Below are 12,628 nucleotides of genomic sequence, written 5' to 3' on the forward strand. Positions count from 1 at the left end.
ACTATATTCACTATCCTGTGATAAACCATAATGGAAAAGAATATGAAAAAGAATATGTATACGTATACCTGAGTCAGTTTCCTGTACAGCAGAAATTAACACAACTTTGTAAATCAACTATACTTAAAAAAATTTTTTTAAAAGATCACCCTACTATACAAAAGAGAATTCTGTATAGCCACTTTTTTTGTTGTTGGGAAAAGCATTAGTGGCTGGTTGTTTTTGTTTTGTGTATTTTAAATGAGTGTGTATTTTGGCATCTTTCCAAGGCAGATAGTATTTCGGGTGCAATTTATCCTTCATAAAAGTATCATTTATCTTTAAAGAAAATAAATGCACAATGGTTGTATAAACAGAATTGACTTAATACAGCATCTCTTCAGTTGAAAAATAGTTGAGGTTTATGAAGTGAGCCTTGTCAGACACAATTTGAGCTCTATTGCCGAGGGTTCTCGTTCAGATTCATGCTGCTGTTAATAGCCCTGATTTAAGGAGAAACCAATGAAAACATCTATCATCTGGTGGCTGTGGGATGTCATCCAGGCTTGTGTCATGGTCGTGTCACGTTCCTGGGTTTGTGGGGTGAAGAAAATAACACTTGGATATTTGGAATTCATCTTTAAGCTGTTTTTGTCAGGGGTGGTTGAGTTTCTTGCTCCCAAGTCGAAATGAGACTTTTCTATACTGTTGTTAACTCTCTCGTCGCCAGACTCTCTGGAGGAGCCACCAAGGGTGAGTGTGTGGGAACAATATTTTTAAGTTTTATTCGTGTATAGAGTGGGGGAGGTGGGACTAATTGATCATCAATAATGAGCTGAAATCAGTTGGTCACTAAGTCTGTATTCAAGACATGATCCCTACTTGTGCATATTAGAGCAATGAGTAAACACAAATTAGAAAATAAAGAAGTAAGAAAGTGGAAACTATATAAAGACCTCTGCAATGCACACATCTGTTAAACTAATTAAAATTCTGCCCAAGGGGTTACTGAAGTGGCTAAAACTCAGCTTAATCTGGGTCAAGGTCTTGAGGAAGGTGGCTCAAGTCCTGTGTTTTTAAAGAGAGGAAAGAATATTCAATTTCAGGGGACTGTCATAAAGCAATAATCCAAGCAGGCTCTAGATGGAGACTTACAGTGAGTCCACATTACAGGATTTAAATACTGGAATAAGAGTTTGAATGCCTTTGACAGGGGACAGAAATGAAGTGAAATGATTGTGCCCATGCTGACATCTTGTATTTGTGTGTTGTACTATAGTTAGCAGACTCCTTTTGGGGATTTTTTTTTTTGTTCGATCTGTATTAAATCTTGAGGAACTACAAGCCTTTTTGAAGACTGAATTTCCAGGGTTGATGGCGGCAGCCTGCCTGGATGTAGGAGATGAGAGTAGAGAGATTAAGACAAGACCTACTCTGAGTTTCTGGATCTGGGACGATATCTGTGCCTCTGACCAAAATGAGCAAATAGAAGGGCAATTTGAACAAGAGAAGATCATCAAACAGCCAAGACTGGCAGGGAGAGCCACTTGACAGCGTTCAGCTCTTGAGAACAAGGAGGGTTAACTTGCTGGTGAACTTTGTAGGAACACTTGTAGCCTGGTGACCTTGAGAGCCAGAGGCCTGGTGTGGGCAAAGGGGGACAGTTCAAGAGGACACATTAAGCAATAGAGGGAGCTGATGGACTATGGGTAAAAGCAGGGGAAAAAAGTTGCTGAAAGGGAAAAGTGAGTGTCAAATGATACTTGTAAATCAGGGAGCTGCCAGGATGCTACACTTTAGAGAAACATCAGCATGACAGCATGAGAGCATGTTTTGTATTGTTTATTTGTAGTTTGTTGAGTTTTATATCTCTTAGGAAATAGCTGTGGCTCCGATGCAGACAGCTCTGGGTAGACTAGGCACATGACAGCAGCATCAGAGAAAACTAGTCAGTGATGGCAGGAGCCGGGCGAAAGAGCACGTACCCATTCCCACGAAGGAGCTGGGCTCCTGACATGGGCTGTGGTCTGGGTTCCTTTCTTAGGAGGCCTGTGGGCATCGGCACAGGCCCCAAGGCTGGCCACGCATCTTGTAAATGAGTGGAACCAGCATCAGACAGGTGTGATTACAGACCTGTCACCACCCCTGGACACGTAACTCAAAGCCAGTAGGTTCGTCTTCATATACAACGTTTCTTTTTTTTTTTTTTAATAAATTTATTTATTTTTGGCAGCGTTGGGTTTTCGTTGCTGCGTGTGGGCTTTCTCTAGTTGCAGGGAGCGGGGGCTACTCTTCATTGCGGTGCGTGGGCTTCTCATTGCGGTGGCTTCTTTTGTTGCGGAGCACGGGCTCTAGGTACGCGGGCTTCAGTAGGTGTGGCACGTGGGCTCAGTAGTTGTGGCTCGCAGGCTCTAGAGCGCAGTCTCAGTAGTTGTGGCGCACAGGCTCAGTTGCTCCGCGGCATGTGGGATCTTCCCGGACCAGGGCTTGAACCCGTGTCCCCTGCATTGGCAGGTGGATTCTTAACCACTGCACCACCAGGGAAGCCCTACAACGTTTCCTTTTTAAAGAGGCTTTGCAACACTAAATCCATAATCGGCTTGATCAGATCAAGATCAAGCCAGCCACACTCAACCTGATGCATTTAGAATGCTTTGCATGTTGGGTGCTTGCTGTTGCTGCTGAATTGATGCTGCACCCAGGAAGTGCAAGAAGGAAAGCAGTAGGTGTGTGTTTTCTTCCAGGGTCTGTCTGTTTTCTCAGCCCTTCATCTTGCTCTCACTCTGCATGATTATTTGCGGGAAAATACCACAGAGCCAAAATACGTAGCTTATTCTTGACTTGGTGAGCCCACTGCACTGGCAGGTCATGAGATACATTTCAGCAAATTTTTGTAATTCCGATAAATGGCATCCAGAAGAAGAGGCTTCTCAGTCATCGGCTCATGTGTGTCCTCTCCGCCATTCTCACAGTTGGCTGATTCTTCAGGGCACATGTGTGTAGATGCAGCATTTGTTGGCCCTGACTCCTTTCAGAGGCTGGCCAGAACTGCAGCTGGGCACCGTTGTAACCAGACAGTGCTTCAGTGGAGGAATCACACTGCTCTTGTTTGAATCCAAAGAGAGACACTTTGTCATTTGTTTATCAGGGATGCTTGTATTTTCTCCTGGATTGAAAACAAAAATTACCAGAAACCATGAGCTATTAATATAAAGCTGTATACTTTTAATCTCAATCTAGCATTCAAGAAAAGCAATGTTTGTTTGCCAAATAACTTGAGGTCTTTGTGTGTGGAGCTAACAGATGGAGTCCATTGATGGTGAATGCACTTGGATGCATGCTGAGCCCAGGAGAGCATCCCTGGACCGTGAGGGTTGGCCAGAAAGTTAACAAGGCTGGGTTCAGAAGGGCTCTGGACAGAGAAAGTCAATGTAGTGAAATATCTTGCATTGAGATTCTCTCTTCAGTGCAATGGTTACCAGGGCACTGATTGCAACTGTTTTAAAACAGATGTGCCTTATGTTCATTCTGTTTCTGGCATGTTACGGGAGTAGAAAAGAGAACTTCCAGCACAGCAGTGTTAAAGAAATCAAGGGAAAAGAAATTGTCTTAACTCTTATCCTCTGAATGTTACCTATTACTTAGTGGTATCCTCCTCCTCCATAGCTAGAGTGGTTGGGATACAAATTTAAAGACTAGGATTCTCCTCAACCAAAAAGAAAATGTGTAGCTAATATTTTTAAGTAAGTCCAAGTAATATGTGAAAATATAAAGAAAAAAGTGAAAAATCCCACCTGTATTGTCCTTCTAGATATCTACACATATATAGTACACAGGTAGCTATACATATGATTTTATGTAAATAGGATTGTACCGATAGACTAGTCTGTGGTCTCTTTTTTTTTTTTTTTTTTTTTGCAGTATGTGGGCCTCTCACTGTTGTGGCCTCTCCCATTGCGGAGCACAGGCTCCGGATGCGCAGGCTCAGTGGCCATGGCTCACGGGCCCATCTGCTCCGCGGCATGTGGGATCTTCCCGGACCGGGGCATGAACCCGTGTCCCCTGCATCGGCAGGCAGACTCTCAACAACTGCGCCACCAGGGAAGCCCTGTGGTCTCTTTTGATCACGTAACAAAATGCTATGGATTTCCTTCTTTGTTGTTGAATATAGCTTTACATCAGAAATGTTAATGCCTGAATAAAATTCAGTTGTATAGCTGTATCCCATTAATTTATTTGTCATGCCATTCATTCACCGCATATTTATTTTTAGTCCCTGGTGTAGTAGCCAAATTCTGCAGATATAGCAGCAAATTCCCCTATCAATCGATATTTAGGTTATTGCTGGTTTTTCTATGTTATAAGCAGTACTGCCTTGAACAACCAACACTGCAACACACAGCATACTTAGTTTTCTCCTTAGAATAAACCCCTAGGTGGAAAATTGGCTGATCAGTGGATTTGCACATTTTGGAGTTTCATCCATATTTATTGTGTAACCACTCTCTACTAAACGTTTACAACAGTGCCAGTTTTTCAGTACTCTTACGGGTGATACTTTTCATTCATTATCATCTTTGTCAATGTGATAGGTGAAAAATGGTGCTCCGCTGTTTTAACTTACATTACTTTGATTTGTAGTGTGCTTGGGATGGGAGTTTTAGCCACTAAGAAATCATGGCCTCCACATGATCTATGGGGTACCATTTTCTTTGAGTCCTAATTTTATCGCTCTCAAAAGGGAAGACTTTTTTTTACTTTTTTCTTTGGGGTCAGGTCAGGTTAGGTTTGAATCAATGAGGGGTTGTCTGTTATTGGTAACTGAATATTCACTGAAAGGATGTGTATAAATATTAGTACTGATTTAAATCTAGTTCATTGGGTTTAGTTCATGTAAGGTTTGATTAATTTCCTTTTATTTTCAAAATGTTGCCATACTTTTGAAAATATTAAAAAAAAAATCATAGAGGTATTTAAGGAGTACCTAATAAAAATCTTTAATATAAAGGCCTAGAAGTATACTGTCACCATATAGCTCTTCACCTGGCTATGTAGCATTTAAATTTAAGTGTTTTCTCTTTTTTCCAGCTACAAATGAAATTCAGTTGTAGCAAAATGATTGTGAGACAGACATGTGTGAATTCCAGTTTCCATCCTTCAAGTATTAGTTGCCTTGGTCTCTGCTTCCACATCTGCAGGGATAATAATAATGCCCACCTCATGAAGCATTAAAAAAAAAATCTTGCATACTGCCTGGCATCTAATACATGATCAATGTATATTACATTTATTATGGGAAATTTTAGTAAAATTAGAAACACTCAGAAAAGGATATAATTTCTTTACACCAGAGACAATGAGTGTCTCTGGTTTTTAGATATTTTATTCGAGTATATTTTCTTCTAGATATGTATTTTATAAAAGTTGGGTACCATACTAAAACTGTACCGGGTTTCAAATTACAGCAAATGTGTTTGCTTAATCATTCAACAATGCAAGGGGGTGGTTACCCAGATTTTTTTTAGTAATGGTTTAATGGAGTATTTTGTGTCAATATTTATTTGTAATAAATTTTTTATTAGAGTGAAGATTAAGTGTAATTGAAAGGCATTTTGGACAATTAAAACTATAAACATTTCCATTCCTTCTAATTCAACATTCAAATCTGCTTCTTATGCAATCAAAAATATAGGACATTTTCTCTGTTATTTGGGAAGATGTTTAAACAGTTGACAGGCTGCAGGAGGCAGAGATTATGGCTCGTCTACACTGCTTCCGCTCCCAGGAGAACAGCGAGGCAATACACTGACTGAATGTGGACAGAAACTTTCTCAGCTTGCCATGTCTTATGCCATGAGGCTGAGCTGGATTTCATGAGTTGTGTTTCCTAAATAGGGTCAAAATTAAAATTTTGTTTATCAGATTCCTCTTAAGGGAGACCAACTCTTCAAAGAAGCCTCATGGTGAATCTTTTTAAAGCATACACATATATACATACACACATGTAAAACTCACCAAATTACCTGCCTTGCATGTTGAGATTATCCAGGAACCGTATTTCAAAATTTTTCTGCAAATAGGGAACTCAGTTTCTCTCTGTACTCATGTTTACATGCTCAGTAGTCAAATCCTGGCTTGCATTTCTGACCCCAGGACTTCTGTGTGAATTCATTTTAATTGAAAAATAGTCTTTTTTTTTTTTCGTGGTTATAGAGCAAGTATGGCGTTGTTTCAAAGGTTCAAACCAAATAGATATTTTTAAAATATTTATTTTGTTTAGCATGAATTCCTCGAAAATATTCTCGCCCCTGGGTAAAATTCATAATTTAAGTTTATAAAATATTTTCTTAATTTAATTCTACATATAGTATAAATTTTATGTATTATATATTTTAAAATGTTGCATAAACTTTTTATATGCTAATGTATGTACAAATTTTTGTATAAACTTTTTTCCATTTCAGGTTCTTAATTATTTTCAACCTCTTGTTAAAAGGGAAGATCAAATTTTACCTGTATTAAATTCACAGCTCTAGTTTTATCTTTATCCTTCTTCTCCTGGGAAATTCCAAAAGCTTGCAGTGAAAAGTGCTTCAGGCTTTTACTTTGTTTTATTTTGGGTGAGAATCTGGGACCTCATCAATGGAATGTGGCTTTATCAATTCTCTTCTGCACTTTTGTCTTTAGAATCAAAACTTAATTCATAAAACCAAAGCCACTTCTGAAAATGTATCCAATAGTTATGGTTTGTTTTCTCCCCACCATTTTGACCTGTTTTTAATAAGAATAGTGTTGAAATACATTGTTGGCATGGGATTTTCCCCTTTAGTTTTTACAGTCCTCCGAAGCAAACATCGTGCTTTCTCTTTACAGAGTTAGCATAAATCCAGATGGCATCAAGGCACTCCCATGTTACGACGTGATGAGAAACTAAGGTTCAGTAGTGCTGCTTCCAGGGTGGCCTGCACTCTCTCCTTCAGCTCATGTCTTGCGGAAGAATTGGAAAGATGATCCTTAAGTTTCTCAGCACCTCTGTGCTTTCTGCCAGCAAGGGCGGCAGAGCTGCTGTGGGAACTTAGAAATAGCAGGGTCTCTCTACCCAACCACAACCCACTTTCCGGTTTCAGTAACACCTCTTTGATGAACCTCTGGCTTCCATGCAAATTCTGTTTCTACACAGTGAAGATTTTTGTCATAGCTGATATTCACTGAGTCTTTACCATGTTGTGCTAAGACCTTTTTACTGTTTCACTGGCACTTCTTGGAAATCCTAGGAGATAGGTAGTATTATTATCTCCATCTTGTGGATGGCAAAACCGAGGCCTAGACAGGTAAAGTTGCTCATCTAAGATCACAGCTGTTATATTATGGTGTGAGGCTTTGTCTGAGTCCAGAGCACTGGCTGTAACCCTCACACTCTTTACTTATTCTTTCTTCCAAGCAAATTCTGATAGAGTCAAAGTTCAGCGCCATAAAAAGTATTTGAGTAACCCTGGGAATTCATTTTATCAGGATTTGGCCTACATTATCTCTGGGGATTCTGTCAAGATGAGACATAGTTTGTAAATGAAACTAAGATAGTGTGATTATTCTCTCAGGGTTGCATTTCATTAACTGTGGCGATTTGCTTATGCTGTTTCATAGAGTTTAACTTAAGTTGTTGGGTTCTCTGGGGGGATGTACAGTATCTACCTAAAATTGATGCTTTGTTAGGCCTTGGGAAAAGTTCATCCAGGTTAGGTGAGGGAGCTCTTTGAACTCTTGCAAATCATTAAACTTTAGATAATCACAAATCTAGTACTGGGGAAGACACCCCACTGTTTAATTTTGTAAGCTGTTTAATTTTGAAAGCACACATCCAACTGTGTATTTTGGAAATTACTTGCAACATACCAAGTCTGTGATTTTAGAACATAATTGTAGGTGTCTTACCTCTGATGAAAATTATTCCAGAGTCTAGAACCTAGTAAATGTTCAGTGAAGAGTTGTTTCATGAATGAATTACTAACATTATTTATATAATTTTGAAGAACTAAAAAAAATGAGTGGTGAGCAGTCTCAATGTCTATGTGAGGGTAATAATGATAGTGTATAATGTATACCCTGTACTTTAGAGAGGGCATGACCATCTCCACAAAAACATCTTGTATGTTCATAATATCTTTTATCTAAAGAGCTGCATGTTTTAGACATTAGTGAAATCTCAGAACACCGCTCTGAGGAAGATGAGTGACACACTCTTCATTATAGATGAAGCATCTGTGGTTAAGACTGGTTAAGTGTGACTAACTCAAGGCTGATTACTCTAGTTGTAGAAGACTTGTCTCCAGCCTCATTCTGTCCCCATGACCTGTTCTTTGACCTTTCAGAAGCTGTGTGGCCTCCTACTGTCCAGTACCCCCCACCTTATTTTTTGAAATAAAAGTGTTTTAAATTTACTTACCCACTTTAAAGGAAATGTAATAATTGAGCTATGTAAACATAGCTGGTTTCTAAGTATACAACTAAAATATTTCTAGCCATTTGGCCCCAAACGCTTTGTTCTCTTCACACAGTTCCACAAAGTGCACAGTAAGCAGATGGTGCAGGCAAGCTCATGGTTTATTCACGGCCAGTACAGTAGACAGAGGCATATGTGCTAAGCCCTCTCATAGCCGCTCCATGGGAGCCATTAGCACATCCATTTAGATGAAAGAGTCTCGGGGTTTTGCGTGGGCAGTTCTGTTCGCTCCCGTGAAGCATCACCATCTGCCCTGCCTCCTCTCGGCGGCCCAGGCACCCTCCCCTCATGCCCAGGCAGTCACAGACCTGTTCATCAGAACAACCTACCTTCACTTAGATACAGCGCGGATGGCAGCTGCTCTCTGTTTCTCACTCAGACCAGTTTAACCCTAAGCCTGTCTGACTTCCCCCAAGGCTGCTCTTGGACCAAGTTCATTCCCATACAATTCCACAGACATGTCTGAGCACCTTCCCCACGCCAAGCTGGGGCCTGGGGTGCAGAGGGTCCTTGGACATGTGCCCTGGGATCTGGCACATGTGTTTTTTCCTTTGTGCTCTAGTTTCAAGGCTACAACTTTCCTTGTCACCTGTGATGCCCAGAGAGCCAGCAGCTGTTGGGCTGCAAGACTCCCTGCATCAGATGGACCAAACACTAGACCTCTGCTTTCTACACCTCTCTCCAGGGAATTATGCACATGCTTTTCTTCTCAAATGTTCTCTCTGGGTGAATCATTATATTTAAAGAGCAGTGATTCAGAAATGTTTTCTACCCAAAATATTTTGGGGGAGGCAAAAGATTTTGTGGATATCTAGTCCAGCCATTTCTATTGATAATTACTCCCCTCCCCCAAAATTTTGTTTAAAAATGCATTTCAGTTAAAGTGATCTGTCAATTTAGCAACCCATAGCTAACTAGTAACAGCCACTCCATTTTCTAATTCCAAATTCCTGGCAGAGCAATCTCATTGGCTTAACTTTTACAACCAAGCCACAGAACTTGTAGGTTCCCAGCCACCGTGTAGCTGGGGCCTCCTTCTGGTCATTTGTTCGCTCCTGTCCAGTCATACATTGCTGGACTAGCTATGGTCACATGACTTGTTGCTGAGCTGTTGCCAGGACAAATTCCCAGAGAAGGGGACAAGGATGGGGCAGATGCCCAAAAACATGTATAGAGGACAGATTGGATTTGAGAGACCCTGAAACGTAAGAGCATATTTTGCCCTTTGTCCTCCAACAAGTCTCTTTGTGAAACTGGATTCTGTTAGAATAAGGAGCACAGAAGCATCTTGGCCCATATTGTCTAGTGTTTGCTATACTTATGCTTGTAAGTCCAACTCTATGTTGTGTGACACCCCCCCCCAATTAACTCTCTATTATGGCATGTTTCAAACCATTCCATTTGAATCTAAACTTTAGGACTTAAGTAAAATTAAAGTCTGTTTATAACTCTAGCACCTAAGCTAAAAAAACAAATTCATAAATGAAATCCTACAGCATACAGTAGTATTCTTCTGTCTTAAGTGGCTAAAACTGAGATCCCAGAATTAATAAGTACTGACTCCTTGCACATCCAGCCAAGGCAGAGGCTGAGGACGCTATGTGTACAACATACAGCAGCTGGTGTTGGGCAAGGTCTGCTCCCTGTGCCAACGACTCAATTATTGTTTGGTAAACACACTTTATTCATTGAGGAGCAGGTGTTTGCCAACGTATCATACAATTATATAGTGAAGGGAGAGCAGTAGACGCCCTGTAGAAATATTTTTAAAACAAGTCAACAGCAGACCGTGCATAGGAAAAAGGGCCCAGCTCCAGAGTACCCGCTGCTGTGTGGCATTTAGCAAAGCACGAGCGTAAATAAGGGCTCAGGAGGACAGAGCACTTTGTCTCAAACACCTCTTTCTGGCTAGGGCCTGGCAGCAACCATTTCCGGCTCTGCCTGCAGGGTGGGTTTGGCTGTGGAGGCGTCGGAGCAGGGGTGCGCAGGTGTGCGTGGAAGTGGGCGTGAATGCACCCAGACACTTAGCTTCCTTACACTTAGGTTTGTAGGAAGAAAAAAAAGGCTCCAAACATGGCTGGTTAAGTGTTTCTTGAGGTCTTGACTTGAAAGGAACATAGACATAAATGTAAATTCTTCCAGAGGTTAGAATTTGGGGGTTGGGGTGACTTGAGAGCTGAACTATCATGTCTAAGAGATTTACAGTTCACGTAGAAGGTGACTGATGGCAATGTTTCCCGATCAGTACCACGGAATATGCAGTATTTTTAACAGACCGACATCAAAAGGCTTCACGTACCATGACAGATTGCTTTTGTAATTTATTCTGCCCGGATGGCCCTGGAAGACTCTCAATGAAGGTCTTGTGTGAATCTTGTTTTGCTCTTCACATTACAGTGGCTGCCAAAGGCTCACTTGTCAGACCTGATGAGGAGAGCAGTATTTAGTTCTCTTTCTCCCACTTCATAATTCATACTCCCATAGTTTCATCCTACAATAGTATATTGCATATAAATCTTTAAACCATAATGTCGAATCATTTATCACAGGCATCTCTGTTAAGAACAAGATGGAATTCAGATTACAAAGAAATTTTACTAAATTTTTATTACTCTCTTTGAGCTGCAGCCCTCTGACTAGAAGAACTACTACCTTCAATGAAAGAATTGTTTATTTACAAGACAATAAAATTAGTCATTATTGCCTATTTAATGGCAGTAAGAACTAAAACCTAGGTCTCTCTGACTCAGGAGGTATACTTAGCATTAAATCACTGTTTCCCAAACTTCAGTCATTTGTAGACACCTGTTTGATTTTCTCCATATCTGTGTACCACCTATATTACTTATATTTTCCCTTAAATTAAGCTTTTATGCTAAACCAAACTTATTTTTAAAAGAAACTTTATATGACTTCTTCAAGTAGAAAACCAGTATCATTTGATGAATAGCTGATAATCATTAAATAAGTGAAAATCAGAGTGCCACGACAGTCTCATAGATGCCCTTGCCTGTAGAAGTCTCCGGGCCTGAGGCTGCACCTCTCTGATGAAAAGGGGCGTTAGCAGGAGTTAGAGAGCTGTTGCAGACAGCTGAGACTTTGGGGTTTGAGAGGGCTGAAGTGTATAGAAAAAGGAATGAGATTCTTGTTTTGTAATTCAGTGACGTGCCTCTGGAATCACCTGGGGCACGCTTGGTAGTGCACACCACTGACCACGCAGCTAACCCGGAGAACCCGGGAGCCTGCATCTTCTTTCACCTATGCCAGTGAAATAGGTATGCATGGAGAACGGGAGATTGAAAAGTCATTTATTGGGTACCCACTGAAGGCGACCTTAGAGTAGAGGATGGCCATCAAACGGGATGCCTCCTAAGCACTTAAGTTTAGTGGAACTAACATTGTTTAGTGTAACTAGCATTAGTTGGGTAGAAGTTGAAAGATAGGATAAATCCTCCCTCAGCCCGTTTGTTTCAGGCCACCTGATGGCGCATTATGCATTTAATTCTGCACAGGCTCCAAACGCACAGGCTCAGCGGCCATGGCTCACGGGCCCAGCCGCTCCGCGGCATGTGGGATCTTCCCGGACCGGGGCACGAACCCATGTCCCCTGCATCGGCAGGCGGACTCTCAACCACTGTGCCACCAGGGAAGCCCCTGGAAAATCATATATATTAAAAAGAAAAACATAGGTCACTTTTGCTGTAGGCTGTGACTACATGCAATTCAAGCTAAATTATTTTCCACTTTAAAAATCCAAGATATTTTTCTTTTCTGTAGTATATTTATTTTGATTTCAACAGGGGCTTCACTAAACCCTGTGAACACATCTCTCAGCAGTAGCCCTATTGGGTTTAACATAAAAGACTCCAAGACTTTCTACAAAGGCTAAAAGTGAAATATCGTGGCCTTCATGGAATAGGTGCTCAGTAAATATTTGAGAAGTACATTTGTGAATTTATTTTTGAAATACTTCCCTGGACAAGGTTGTGTCCTTTCTGCAGTTACCTGTACCATCAGGTGCTTTCACAGGTGGGCATGGTGGAGGCATCCGAGCTTCAGCATTTGTGTGCGGAATGCTTCTGTCTGGGGTGATGGTGAAGGTTTGACACTCCCTGATTCGATTTCTTTAGGTGTATAGTGCCAGGCATC

At 40.9% G+C, this 12,628-nt stretch overlaps 1 protein-coding gene across 1 annotated transcript in view; it reads left to right on the top strand.

Moving 5' to 3' along the window:
- The first annotated feature begins 492 nt into the window (after positions 1-492).
- The window catches only part of FYN (FYN proto-oncogene, Src family tyrosine kinase), a 149,328-nt gene continuing 137,192 nt past the window's right edge, over positions 493-12,628 (top strand). The window contains exon 1 of the mRNA XM_065888694.1: positions 493-732. The gene's annotated coding sequence lies outside the window, so the exon portion shown is untranslated. The remainder of the gene's footprint in view (positions 733-12,628) is intronic.

The sequence above is a fragment of the Phocoena phocoena genome, chromosome 12 (genome assembly GCF_963924675.1).
Source record: "Phocoena phocoena chromosome 12, mPhoPho1.1, whole genome shotgun sequence".
In the NCBI taxonomy this organism is placed as follows: Eukaryota; Metazoa; Chordata; class Mammalia; order Artiodactyla; family Phocoenidae; genus Phocoena; species Phocoena phocoena.